At 46.2% G+C, this 14941-nt stretch overlaps 1 protein-coding gene across 1 annotated transcript in view; it reads left to right on the plus strand.

The window, feature by feature from the left end:
- Window positions 1-3479: 3479 nt before the first annotated feature.
- Window positions 3480-14941, plus strand: part of LOC121277999 (neuronal vesicle trafficking-associated protein 1-like) — a 68420-nt gene continuing 56958 nt past the window's right edge. The window contains exon 1 of the mRNA XM_041187989.1: window positions 3480-3582. The gene's annotated coding sequence lies outside the window, so the exon portion shown is untranslated. The remainder of the gene's footprint in view (window positions 3583-14941) is intronic.

Here is a 14941-nt window from a genome sequence, read left to right on the forward strand (position 1 = left end):
TTCCCCATCCTCAGGCTTGCTGCTTTCTCTGGCAATATATAGGTCTCCTCTTTGGATCTAATACTATCCCTAATTTCTTTTGTAAGCCATGGTTGAGCCACTGTTCCTGTTTTATTTTTGAGCCAGACAGGAATGAATAATGTTGTAATTCATGCATATATTCCTTAAATATTAGCCACTGCCTATCCACCATCAGCCCTTTTAGTAAGGTTCCCCAATCCATCATTGCCAACTCGCGCCTCTTACCCTCGTAGTTCCCTTTGTTTAGATTCAGGACCCTAGTTTCGGATTCTAATTCTTCACTCTCCATCCTAATGAACAACTCTATCATTTTATGGTCGCTCTTCCCTAAGGGACCCACACATCATGATTGTTAATTAATCATTTCTCATTGCACAATACCCAGTCTAGAATAGCCTGCTGTCCAGTTGGTTCCTCAATATATTGGTCTAAAAAACCATCACGTACACACCCCAGGAAATTCTCCTCCAAAGTATTATTGCTACCTTGGTTTGTCCAATCTATATGTTGATTAAAGTCACCCATGATTACAGTTTGTACCCTTATTGCATGTACATCTAATTTCCTGTTTAATGCCTTCCCTTACATATCCATTACTGTTTGGGAGCCTATAGACAACCCCCATCAACATTTTCTGCCTCTTGGTGTTTCTTACCTCCACCCAAACAGATTCCATATCATGATTTTCCGAGCCAATATCCTTCCTCACTATTGCATTGATTTCATCCTTTACTAACAATGCTATACCACCTCCTTTCTCTCTTTGTCTGTCCTTCCTAAATATTGAATACCCCTGGATGTTCAGTTCCCATCCTTGGTCACCCTGCAGCCATGTCTGTGTTATTGCAACTATATCATAACTGGTAATATCTGTTTGTGCTGTTAATTGATCACCTTTATTGCGAATGCTCCATGCATTAAGATGCAATTCCTTTAGACTTGTCTTTTTAACCTTGTTAGTCATCTTAGCTTTATTTTGCACTATGACCCCATTTGTTTTTTGCCCTTGTTTTTTCTGCTTTCCACTTTTTCTTCTAACTTTTTTGTCTTTTGTTTCTACCCTTCTTTCCCCCTCCTCTATCTCCCTGCTCAGGTTCCCATCCCCCTGCCATTCTAGTTCAAACCCTCCCTGGCTGCACTAGCAAACACACCCCAAGGACATTAGTTCCCGTCCTGCCCAGATGCAACCCGTCCCGTTTGTACTGGCCCCACCTTCCCCAGAATCTGTCTGAATGTCCCAAGAATCTGAATCCTCCCCCCTACACCATTTCTTCAGGCATGTATTCATCTGATATACCCTGTTATTTCTACTCTCGCTAGCATGTGGCACTGGTAGTAATCCTGAGATTACTACCTTAGAGGTCCTACTTCTTAATTTATGTTCTAATTTGCTATATTCAACTTGAAGGACCTCATCCATTTTTTTGCCTATGTCGTTGGCACCAATATGGACCATAACCACTGGCTGTTCACCCTCCCCCTTCAGAATGCCCTGCAGCCTCTCTGAGACATCCTTGACCCTGGCATCAGGAAGGCAACATACCACCCTGGAATCACTTTTGTGGCCGCAGAAATGCCTACCTGTTCCCCTTACTGTTGAATCCCCTATCACTATAGCCCTGCCACTCTTCTTCCTCCCCTCTTGTGCAGCAGAGTCACCCATGGTGCCATGGACTTGGTTCCTGCTGCTTTCCACTGAGAAGTCATCTCCCCCAACAGTATCCAAAACGGTATATCTATTAGAGAGGGAGATGGCCACAGGGGACTCCTGCACTACCTGCCTTCCTCTACTCTGCATGGTGGCCACCCATCCCCTTTTTGCCTGTTCCAGTCTTTACCTGCGGTGTGACCACCTCACTGAATGTGCTGTCCACGATAATCTCAGCATCACGGATGCTCCACAGTGAATCCAACTGCAGCTCCAGCTCCAAAGTGTAGTTATCCAGCAGCTGCAGCTGGGCTCATTTCCTGCACACATGGTCACCAGGGACACTGGAAGTGTCCATGACTTCCCACATAGCGCAGGAGGAGGCATATCACGGGAGCGAGGTCTGCTGCCATGACTTCCCTTTAGATGAAGCTCGTTAGTTACTCTCTTTAAAGAATATTAATGATGTTAGGGGCCTTATTCCACTCCAAAACTCCCACTACCATCCAAAGTCCTCGCCTTATTTTGTTTAAGCTAATGGGCTGCAGCAGTTTAATTAGTAAAAAAGCAGAAGTAGAAGCACTCATCTGACTCTCCTTACCAATCAGCTGCCTCCCCTGCATCGCGACACTTTTTGAATCGTGAATTCACTTCGAATTCCACCACCTGAAGGTCCTGAGGGTACCCCTCTCCCCTCTGGTCTTGGCCTCTGTTTTTCGCACCCTTTTATATGCTCTTGCTGGCCTCTCGTCTGTTTTTTGTGCCTTTTTATACTGTTCTCGCTGGCCTCTCCTCTCTGGTCTCCTCCCCGGGAAGCTAGAGATGTACATTACAGTGAAAGGAATAGAGGATATGCTGAAATATCGAGATGAAGTAAGGTGGGAAGAGGCTCATGTGGAGCATAAGCACCAGCATAGACATGTTTGGCTGACTGGCCTGTTTCTGTGCTGTCAAATCCTATGTACTTCTGTGAAGAAACTGGGGCCACATAGAGAAGATGACAGGAATCTGGCAAAGCAATGGTACCTATAGTATCTCGTGGACAACACAAAGGCTGCTTACCATAAAGTGTTTCCTGTTCCACATGTGCTCCCCAGCCATACCAAATCCTCACAAAACCCCACAGCGTGTTCGTTGTATCTCATGCACAGCCACACAGGATGGTAGACCCTCAAATGATAATGTACATTCTGGGCTGAATTTTCACAAAAATTCCTGGCTCCGCAAACCTAACTCGGGAGGAAGTGCCCCGACTGGAAAATCCCCCTGTATTTTTGTTCTAGGGGCAGATGCTAATGGGAGTGGGGTCTGCCCTGAAAACAATGCAGGAGCAGCCACAGGGGCTGCCAGTTGCGTATACAGCTGCCTCTGTGAACCATAGGTGTATAAATTACAACCCACCACCTTTTCCCCGGCCCCAGCTAAAATGGTGGGTGCCAGGTTCAGAGGGGTGGGACTTCCAGAATTGGGGCTCCAGCACTGATTTTGGCTAAGACAAAGAGCCTTTCCAACTCAGTGAAAATTCAGACAAGTAGAACCCGCGCCTGTGCGGGTTCCTCAGTAGTTAGTTTTGGATACTCTTAATCACAGTAATTTGTTTTCCCTCTTGCCAAACACATAGCTGACCAGAAAGATAAAATAACCCACATGTTGGGCTGAATTCTCCTTTTTGGGTCAGGACCCCAATGTCGGGAGCAGTTCCGGAAGCTGCCCCAGTACCTCATCGGCACCTGATGCAATTTTCGAGAAGATGGCCGGATATTGCGTTCACCACCCAATTAAGGATGGCAAATGGAGTCCTGAGTCTGGAGGGAAGGGCCATTAGAAGTCTGCCCATCATCAGAGGTAGGAGTTGCTGAAGTATGTGGGAAGGAGCCTGAGCACCTCCAATCCTGTCGCTGGCCACAACTTAGGTAAGTGAGAGGGCCAGAGAGGCCAAAGCCTTCGGACATCAGTAATGGGTACTGCACGGCCGTGGCTGATATTCAGAGGCCAGGATCTTTAGGTCGGCAAGCGGGGAGGGTGGGGCCCGCTTGCCAACGCGTAAAATAACGCGGGATGGCGTCGGGCAGAACTCCCGACGTCACCCCGCCCTATTTCAATTTTCAGGTCAGCGGGAGCGCAGCCGAATCAGCTGTGCGCCCGCCAACCTGTCAACGGTCTATTGAGGCCATTTAAAAAGTAATTGAGATCATTCATGGATCTTCCCGTCCAACCTTAAGGTTGGTGGGCAGGCCAGGAGCCCTGGCGGGCTTCAGAAAAAGCCTGAAACCTCATCCACGGGCAGAATGAGGTTTCATGAGGGTTTCTAAAATTTTAATAAATGTATGCTTTAAAGTGATGGACATGTCAGGGAAATTTTATTTTTGCACCTTCACCATTTTTAAATTTGGCGCCAATGAGGCAGCACTTAACCTCAGGGAGATGAGTGCACGCTTTCGCATGCATGCACAAAAGAGTGCACACTCGGCTGAGGGAATCCCCCCCACCAGCCTGCACAGGGAGAGCATCACGCTTCCTGGCGGACATCATGCTGGGTGGGCCTTAATTGGCCCGCCCAAGTAAAATGGCGGCATGCCAGCTCATGCACTTCCTCCCCCCGACGGGGGGGGGTGGGGGGGGGGTTGCAGAATTCTTCCCAGAGTGTCGCCTTCCAATTAGATTGGAGACCTTGGATCCGATAGTTACCTGCCCGGCTGTTGGGAGGCCACCATGATTTCAGGAATGTCCTCCTGATGCAACACGTAATCCCTGTGCCGGATTGAAAATTGAACTGGGTTTGGGAGAGTGCCCTTAATTAAGCCTTCAAGGGGCTTGATTGGTTACCTGGCGTGTTCGGTATATAGGACCCTGCTGCCTCTTCCAAAATCACTGGGGGAGAAACAGTGTTGGGAAGGTGACATGCTGTTCAGAACGTGAAGCTGCAGTCTCGCCTGCCGCCAGTCCAGCCTCCTCAGTCAAATGAAAAATTCAGCCTGTTGTGTTGGCAGCTGTCACTTCTATTGCTACGAATTGCAGTTAAACAGATGGTGCTTTGCTGAGGAGCTCCTGCTAGAGCTGTGAAAATTAATATTAAACATCCATGCCTCCAAGAAGACCATTTAACAAACCTTGATTTAGCTGGGGGTAAGTGAAGAGGTGGAAAGCGATGCATCATTGTCCGTTTGCCTTTGTGATGAAAATGATATGTTGATATGAATTATGTAATTGCGCCTTGTGTGTGGCAGCAAATGAAGAAAGGTTAGATAAGCACTCTTTTCATGTGGATGGTGGCCTTTAACAGTGAAAGTGAAGAGCAAGAAAGTCCTGTAATTGAAAATTTATTTTACAATGGACTGAGGGAGATGAAAGGAAAGGAGGGTAGGCAGCTAGGCTGAATTACATGATTGCTGAACTGTAGGTGAATAGATGTGAATAGGGATGAAAGAGTACGAGAACGGACGAAAGAATATTTTAATATCCTCGGCAATTCTCAATACTTTCAATTAGGAAGATGCTTGAAGCAGCCTATAATTACAATGGTGACCAGGTTGAACTGACTGGCTCAAAGCTAAACTGCTTTTAGCACTCCATCAATCTTCAAAGCTTTTCTACAGGTAGCTCTTTTGCATGGAAACATCTTATTGATTTAATTATCCTTTAGGATCTTTTCAATGAAAAGGTGGATGTCAAGTCCCTGATTACTGCTGGCAAGTGAAGTGGATTTTTGTGAACCTCTGCCATTTGGCATTCTCTATCATATTCCTAGAGTTACTTACCCGGTTTCTGGGCAATGATCAGCAGAGAATTCTGTGTCCAGTTAATCATCTCTTCTTATTTTCTTTATATATTCCTTCATCACACCACTTTCCCCTGTGTGTTCATTCTTACTGGGAAAGAGGGATGGTCTGAATTTCAGACTTCTCAACTAATGTCAATAAAGTTATTTGACTGGATGGCAAGCGTTGTAATTCAAGCAATACATGCTGAAAGAGGTGACTATTGAGAGCATTCAGTCATTTTGCTGTTCAGATTGATATGCAAGATTCAAGAAATATATTTTGGGATAAGCATCAGAACAGTCATTCCCACCACAAACCCTCCCCACCCCAGAATTGGAGGTCCCTCCCATGGGATTGTGCATTGGACCCAAAGATGAGGGATTGGACTCCCACTCCCACTCACCCCCACTCTCACCCACCCCCACCCACCACCCACCACCCCCCAGCATGTGGATTCAGAGAATGGACCCTGCTTCTGGGATGAGACCCACCCCAGGGTCAGGGATTAGATCTATCCGGCTCTGCAGCCTCCTCCAGAGTGCTCTCCACTCAGCTGTGGAAGCCAAGCCTGTCAATCAGGTTGACTACCAGGCGAGGAACCTGGCAAGGATGAAAGACACACGCTGTGGAGTTAAATCTCCACAGCAGCATGCAGAGAAATCCTGGACCGGTTCCCCCCACCGTACATCTGCATGCCAGGGCAGAATTTTGCCCTCGGATGGCGTGAGGGCCCCACCGGTTCGGCGGTGGGCAGGCAGCCAACCTCCGCCACCAAAACGGGGCCCACCGCCATTTTGAGTGGGTGGGCCAATTAAAGCTCGCCCAGCAGCCTTCCCAACAGGAAGCGCTATGGAGGGATACCCCATCTATCAAACTGCGCTCTTTCGCGCATGCGCATGATAGAGCGCACTGCTCGTGAGGCAAAGCGCTGCCTCAGGGAGTTTACTGACAGGTAAGAAGAGTCAAAAAATAGAGAAATATTAAAATTATTAACATGTCCCCCTCATGTGACAATGTCACACGAGATGGGACATGTTAATAAGAAACACATAAAGTTTATTAATTTTTTAAAAAAACGGACATGAAACTTCATCCCATCAATGGATGAAGTTTCATGAATAACCTGGAGCGCGCTGGGGCTCCTGGCCTGCCCGCCCGCCTTAAGCTTGGACAGGCAGGTCTTTAATTATTTTAATTATCTTAAACTGGCCATTGTCAGGTCGGCGGGCAGACAGCTGATTTCGTTGTCCGCCCACCTTCCTACAAATTAAAAGAAACTGGGATGATGTCAGGGGTTCCTCCCGACATCATCCCGCGTCATTTTCCCCTTAGTGAGCGGGCCCCGCCCCCAAATCGCTGAGGGGAAAATCCTGGCCCCAAACTGATATCACTTGAAGAGAGAAACATATGTTTCAACAATGAGATAAAAACAAAAAACTGCGGATGCTGGAAATCCAAAACAAAAACAGAATTACCTGGAAAAGCTCAGCAGGTCTGGCAGTATCGGAGGAGAAGAAAAGAGTTGACGTTTCGAGTCCTCATGACCCTTCAACAGAACTGAGTGAATCTAAAGAGAGGGGTGAAATATAAGCTGGTTTAAGGTGGGGGGGGGAGGGGGGGGTTGGGTGGGGGGAAAGAAGTTGGAGGGGGGGTGGTGTGGTTGGACAAGCAAGCAGTGATAGGAGCAGATAATCAAAAGATGTCACAGACAAAAGAACAAAAGAACACAGAGGTGTTGAAGGTGGTGATATTATCTAAACAAATGTGCTAATTAAGAATGGACGGTAGGGCACTCAAGGTACAGCTCTAGTGGGGGTGGGGTGGAAAGGCTAGCAGGGCATAAAAGATTTAAAAATAATGGAAATAGGTGGGAAAAGAAAAATCTATATAAATTATTGGAAAAAACAAAAGGAAGGGAGAAGAAACAGAAAGCGGGTGGGGATGGGGGAGGGAGCTCAAGACCTAAAGTTGTTGAAGTCAATATTCAGTCCGGAAGGCTGTAAAGTGCCTAGTCGGAAGATGAGGTGCTGTTCCTCCAGTTTGCGTTGGGCTTCACTGGAACAATGCAGCAAGCCAAGGACAGACATGTGCGCAAGAGAGCAGGGTGGAGTGTTAAAATGGCAAGCAACAGGGAGGTTTGAGTCATTCTTGCGGCAAACCGCAGGTGTTCTGCTAAGCGGTCGCCCAGTTTACGTTTGGTCTCTCCAATGTAGAGGAGACCACATTGGGAGCAACGAATGCAGTAGACTAAGTTGGGGGAAATGCAAGTGAAATGCTGCTTCACTTGAAAGGAGTGTTTAGGCCCTTGGACGGTGAGGAGAGAGGAAGTGAAGGGGCAGGTGTTACATCTTTTGCGTGGTTATGGGGAGGTGCCATAGGTGGGGGTTGAGGAGTAGGGGGTGATGGAGGAGTGGACCAGGGTGTCCCGGAGGGAACGATCCCTATGGAATGCCACCAGGGGGGGTGAAGGCAAGATGTGTTTGGTGGTGGCATCATGCTGGAGTTGGTGGAAATGGCGAAGGATGATCCTTTGAATGCAGAGGCTGGTGGTGTGATAAGTGAGGACAAGGAGGACCCTATCACATTTCTGGGAGGGAGGAGAAGGCGTGAGGGCGGATGTGCGGGAGATGGGCCGGACACGGTTGAGGGCCCTGTCAACGACTGTGGGTGGAAAACCTCGGTTAAGGAAGAAGGAGGACATGGCAGAGGAACTGTTTTTGAAGGTAGCATCATCAGAACAGATGCAATGGAGGCGAAGGAACTGAGAGAATGGGATGGAGTCCTTACAGGAAGCGGGGTGTGAGGAGCTGTAGTCGAGGTAGCTGTGGGAGTCGGTAGGCTTATAATGGATATTGGTGGACAGTCTATCACCAGAGATTGAGACAGAGAGGTCAAGGAAGGGAAGGGAAGTGTCAGAGATGGACCATGTGAAAATGATGGAGGGGTGGAGATTGGAAGCAAAATTAATAAATTTTTCCAAGTCCCGACAAGAGTATGAAGCAGCACCAAAGTAATCATCAATGTACTGGAGAAAGAGTTGTGGGAGGGGGCCGGAGTAGGACTGGAACAAGGAATGTTCCACATACCCCATAAAGAGACAGGCATAGCTGGGGCCCATGAGGGTACCCATAGCCACACCTTTTATTTGGAGGAAGTGAGAGGAGTTGGAGGAGAAATTATTCAGTGTGAGAACAAGTTCAACCAGACGGAGGAGAGTAGTGGTGGATGGGGATTGTTCGGGCCTCTGTTCGAGGAAGAAGCCTTCAGACCATCCTGGTGGGGAATGGAGGTGTAGAGGGATTGGACGTCCATGGTGAAGAGGAAGCGGTTGGGGCCAGGGAACTGGAAATTGTTGATGTGACGTAAGGTGTCAGAGGAATCACGGATGTAGGTGGGAAGGGTCTGGACAAGGGGAGAGAGAAGGGAGTCAAGATAACGAGAAATGAGTTCCGTGGGGCAGGAGCAAGCTGACACGATCGGTCTACCGGGACAGTTCTGTTTGTGGATTTTGGGTTGGAGGTAGAAGCAGGCCGTCTGAGGTTGGGCGACTATCAGGTTGGAAGCTGTGGAAGGAAGATCTCCAGAGGAGATGAGGTCAGTGACAGTCCTGGAAACAATGGCTTGATGTTCAGTGGTGGGGTCATGGTTCAGGGAGAGATAGGAGGAAGTGTCTGAGAGTTGACGATCAGCCTCTGCGAGGTAGAGATCAGTGCGCCAGAAAACAACAGCACTACCCTTGTCAGCGGGTTTAATGACAATGTTGGGGTTGGACCTGAGAGAACGGAGTGCAGTAAGTTCAGAGGGAGACAGATTAGAATGGGTGAGAGGAGCAGAGAAATTGAGACGACTAATGTCAGTTCTCAATGAAAAGATCAAGAGAAGGTAAGAATCCAGAGGGAGGGGTCCAGGTGGAGGGAGAATATTGGAGGTGAGTAAAAGGACCCATTAAACAGGGAGAGGACTCCTAGCCAAAGAACTGAGCACGGAGACGAAGACTGCGGAAGAAGAGTTCAGCATCATGCCGAGCCCGAAATTCATTGAGATGAGGACGTAAGGGTATGAAACTAAGTCCTTTGTTCAGCACTGAACGTTCAGCGTCGGAGAGGGGAAGGTCAGGGGGTATAGTGAATACACGGTCAGGGCTGGGATTGGAAGATGGGGTGGGGACGGAGGGACAGGCAGGGGTGGAGGGCCCTGGATGGGTGTTGGTGTCGATGAGTTGTTGGAGCTTGCGTTCCTTAGCACTTGAGAAAAAGAGAAAAAGTTTCTTGTTGAGGTGTCGGATGAGACGAAGAATAAAATGAAACTGGGGGCACGCGCTGCTTTGAAAAAGGGTGCGGCGGTGCTGCTGGAGGGAGAGGTCGAGTGTGTTCATATGGCTTTAGTTCAACAACTTTAGATCTTGAACTCCCTCCTCCATCCCCACCCCCTTTCTGTTTCTTCCCCCTTCCTTTTGTTTTTTCCAATAATTTATATAGATTTTTCTTTTCCCACCTATTTCCATTATTTTTAAATCTTTTATGCCCTGCTAGCCTTTCCACCCCACCCCCACTAGAGCTTTACCTTGAGTGCCCTACCATCCATTCTTAATTAGCACATTCGTTTAGATAATATCACCACCTTCAACGCCTCTGTGTTCTTTTGTTTGTGACATGTTTTGATTATCTGCTCCTAACACTGCTTGCTTGTCCCTACAACCACACCACACCCCCCCACTTCTCTCCCCCCACCCAACCCCCCTCCCCCCCACCTTAAACCAGCTTATATTTCACCCCTCTCTTTAGATTCACTCAGTTCTGTTGAAGGGTCATGAGGACACGAAACGTCAACTCTTTTCTTCTCCTCTGATGCTGCCAGACCTGCTGAGTTTTTCCAGGTAATTCTGTTTTTATTATGTTTCAACAATGCCTAATTACCACCCCCACCCCACAATTAAGTTTTCTCGCAAGCACAGATGCCAACTAAAGAGGCCCACCAATTGTAGTTTTTAAAGAAATACCAGTATTAGATATTGTATGGATGCTCCCAAGTTTCCTCACAGACAGTTTTAAGATTGCCCAGTTTCCAGGTACATCTGACTTTGAGCGATAGTGTACAAGTGATATTGAATCAGCTGACTACGTCTCCCCCAAATCAGGCAGAGATACACAAGTGACTGACCCAAGGTCACCTGTTTACACTCTCACCCAAAATCAAAATAACCCCATTTATATCCTCACCCTGCTGATCTCTAAATATTGTCACAGTCACTAACAGGAACCCAAAGGTGAGATGCAGAGATCAAGGGTGTGAGAATTCAAACTTTACGCTCTCTGAAAGTAAAATTGAAATGAAAATGCAAATATCTGATATTGGAAGTAATGGAAACAGTTGTCTCAGCAAATTTTTTTCCACCTTTTTCCTCTTTTCTCTCCCGAAGGCACTATCACCCTTACTGATTTGATGAACACTTGCAGTCCATTAGTACTTCCCCCAAGGAGGCATATTCTTCACATATAAACCTGAACAGTGAGAAATGGCAAGCTATTCAACTGTGGAAAGAATCGTAGCTGAGCCCATTATTTTTCACTTACTTTCTAGCAAGGGGGTTGCTAGGTTTTGTTCAGGAGGAACCCTCCGTAGTTCTTTGCCCCAACATCCTACCCGCCCAATTGCACCTGCCCACCACACCACCAACCTCACCCCCCCCCCCCACCCCACCCCCGCCAACCCCCGGCCAATTCAGAGATGCTGAACTAAATTTTGCCACTTTCCTAATTGAGACCAGTTAACTAGGGCACAGACTGGAGGTGAAATTTTGGAGCTTCTGGAAGAAATTCCTTAGCATTTGGGAGAATTAAGCATTGCAAACTTGAACAATGTGGAAGCAGAGTCACCTCTGGATCACTTTCCATGCCTCTAAGTGGTCAGATGACACTTTCATTGGCAAAAGTCAAGGGGCAAGGGATGGCTACTTGTTCTCACAATTACTATACAGGTAACTTGGAAAGATGAATAAAATTACAGGGCTCTTATTTACATAAAATGATGCAAAGCCTATAAAGTTCTGTACAAAATGGTTCACTGTCTTTGAATTACAGAGAACACTGGATCTATGAGAACAATTTCATGGCACTAATTAATTGAGCAGTTCGGATGATATCCTAAGCCACAGCAGTTCATGACAGATATGATACCTGATATTCAATTCTTGTATTGAAAACACCGCAGGGATGTCTGTCACGTTTTGTAGGTAAATTAAGTAATGTTCCAAACCGAATGGCATATTGGCAAAAACTTATCCGCATTGGAAAAAATGGCTTGGCTCGGTAATTCCTGCCAAATTTTCTGATGCTTCCATGCCATTGAAATTCACCCTCAGAAATTTAAGATAACCAGTCATACAATGGCTCAAATGATCACAGTGGAGGCACCCCAGCAAGCAAAGCAATACATCCTGGATCCCAAGAAGACATGCTCATGAGATACTTCCAACAACAATGATCAGGAAATTTAGCAGAGAATATGAAAATGTACTTACAAAACCAAAGTTCCTCTTGAAAAATAACTCAATTTACCGAGGAAATGTGGCATATATCCTGGAGTGTTTTCAAGACAAGAATAGAATGTCGGTATCACATCTATTATGAACTGGTGTGCCTTATGCTGCCATCTGAATACTTCAATTAATCAATGCCTTGAAATCACTCTCCGATCCATTGTTCACTAGAGTACATAAACTTTAAATTATTTAGTATAAATCTTCATAGGCTTAGCATTATTTTATGTAAAGAAGAAACCTGTAATTTAATTCACCTTCCCGGGTTACTTACAGTGCAGTTGTGAAAACAAGAGCCATCCCATACAGAATTCAGTCAATTAAAATGTCATCTGGCTACTAAGAAGCTGAAGAGGTATTGGCTGGGGTCTTTGGGGTAATTTTCCTTTGGGTGACAGTGTAAAACAGGTAATATTGTTTCAGCTGCTTGTATATATTTCTCCTAGAGACACCAAGTATCTCTAAATACAAGACAAGAAGGGAGGCAAGGGACAGTTAAGTCAGTGACTGCACATAATCCAAAACAAATTTGGTAGATTATTTGAATACATCTCAATTAAAATAAAGAGTTACTTAGCTGTTCCAGTCCAGATACAATACTAGCCTGACAAAGTGCATCCTGTCCATAAAAAGTAAGACAAATCCAATCTGACCAAAAACTCTCCCCATCAGCCAACTCTCAATCATCAGCAAAGTGGTGGAAGGCATCATTGGCAGTGCTATCAAACGGCACTTGCTCACCAATAACCTGCTCACAGATACACAGTTGGGTTCTGCAGGGGTCATTTGGCTCCAGACCTCTTACAGCCTTGGTCCAAGCACTGACAAAAGAACTGAATTCCTGTGGTGAGGCGAGAGTGACTGCCCTTGACATCAAGGCAGCATTTGATAAAGTGTTACACAAAGTGAAAGTGAAGTCAATGGGAATCAGGAAAAAAACTCACCATGGGCTAGAGTTATACCTAACACAAAGGAAGATGGCTGTGATTGGAGGCCAATTGTCAAAGCTCCAGGCCATTGAATTAGGAGTTCCTCAAGATAGTGTCCCAGACACAATCACCTTAAGCTGCTGCAATAATGACTTTCCCTCCATCAGAAGGTCAGAAGTGAGGATGTTTGCTGATGCTCCTACAGTGTTCAGTTCCATTCATAACCAACACCCGGGATAACATCCAGGCTTAGGCTGCTATTTAGCAAGTAACATTCATGCCACACAAGTGCCAGGTAATGCCCTTATCCAAGAAGAGGTCAAACCACCTTCTCTTGGTTGATCAGGGTACTGACGAAAAGATATCGACCTAAAATGTTGGGTGAATTTAATGCCCTCCCCATGGTGAGTTAGGGTGGGGTTGGGCATTTAATCAGGTGAGAGGGAGGGAGGTGGGGGCTGTGATATCTCCCTGCCTCTGCCCTAGTTAACTCCATGGTGAAAACATCCTTGAACCGCCTTCCTGCTTTGCTATCAATTGAGGCCCTTAAGTGGGAAATTAACTTTGTTATGATCCTCAGCTGAGGTTACCACTGGACAAGCCTGATCCCAGGGTGGAACCCAGCTTGAAAGATCCTAACTTTTATTTGTTTGTTTAGATATGTGGAGAGGGGCTACTGAACAGAGTCACCAGAGTCAGCTAATGAACTTCTGGCATAGCATAAAACATTTACTAAACAAGAAAAGATGAACTATATTACAATACTCATTCACCCACAACTATACCTTTATAGCTATGTATAGATTTGTAAGGATAACACAAGTTACAAAAGCTATCTTATTCTCTAATGTCCACAGTAAGTACACAGCCCATGTAAACCTATGGTGACCCTGTGGTCAGACACACCACATTCTCAAAACAAGTGACATATGCCACCTCAACCAGATGCTATGGATCTCTCCTCAACTCCCCCCTGACGCTTGTCACACTATGAGCCAACAGGTCTCACTGAACTCCACCTTTCACACGAGGGTTTCCAATCTTAATTCTCCAAGACCTCACCTTGGAATCTTCTCCCAAACCAATGCTTTCTCTCAGATGCCTTCTGCAAGGGTTCACCTCCAGGGTTTCAAACTCTTCTTCTGATGTTCCTCTTCCCTGGGTCACCACATGCATTCAAACTGTTTTCCACACACTCTCTCTCACTGACTCAGCCATCAACAGTACACCACTGCCTCACATGCCCATAACAAAGAGCTACAGGCCTTCTGTCGTCTCTTTGGATCTTCTTATCTCTTGCAAGCTGTCTTCATTTTAAATATGCTTTCTGCAGCTTTTGTCTCTTTAAATCTAAAACGTGGAGCCTTTCTTTCTGCCCCTCACTCTTAACTACACTTAACAGGACCTTTTCCAGGTTCCTGTCCTGCCCTCTGACTAGAAGGTCTTCTTGGGACTCCTGTTCCACTCACCTGGATTTTCCGATCTTTTCTTTGGCATGGGATTGGCTATCTGTCCCCTTTGCTCCAGTCTCTCCTGGCAGCTGTCTGCAAAACCAACTGAACTCAAACAGCTTCCAAATCAAACTGTTGTTTCTAGTTTCTAGTGTGGGTCTGTGGAATACACCTGCCTCTCTGGACCTCTGTTGCTAAGCAACAGCCCAGTTTCTCGACTCTTGTTTGTTTAGCTTGGTTCAGAGTCGTAAAACTCTCATTAGTAATGCAGGCTTTTAACTTTTAAAGTGAAACTAAAACTCAGTTTGACATTTCTTAACACACAGATACAGAAATACAAATCAAACTTAAACATTAGAGCTAACACCCACAAATACAGAAATAACTTACTTAAACTATCTCTATTTCCTAACAATGTCCATTTAAGTGCCTCATCCCATTGCTACTGGTATTCCCCCAACAGTGGGCAGGGGATTTGCCATGCGGGAAATTTGAAATGTAAACCCTGTCCAAGTTGTTTGTGGGCTTCCATGGGGGCCTCTCATTCAAAGGCAGTCAGTAGCTGATCGAAGGACCTGGCATCAGGAAAGGGT

The sequence above is a fragment of the Carcharodon carcharias genome, chromosome 1 (genome assembly GCF_017639515.1).
Source record: "Carcharodon carcharias isolate sCarCar2 chromosome 1, sCarCar2.pri, whole genome shotgun sequence".
In the NCBI taxonomy this organism is placed as follows: Eukaryota; Metazoa; Chordata; class Chondrichthyes; order Lamniformes; family Lamnidae; genus Carcharodon; species Carcharodon carcharias.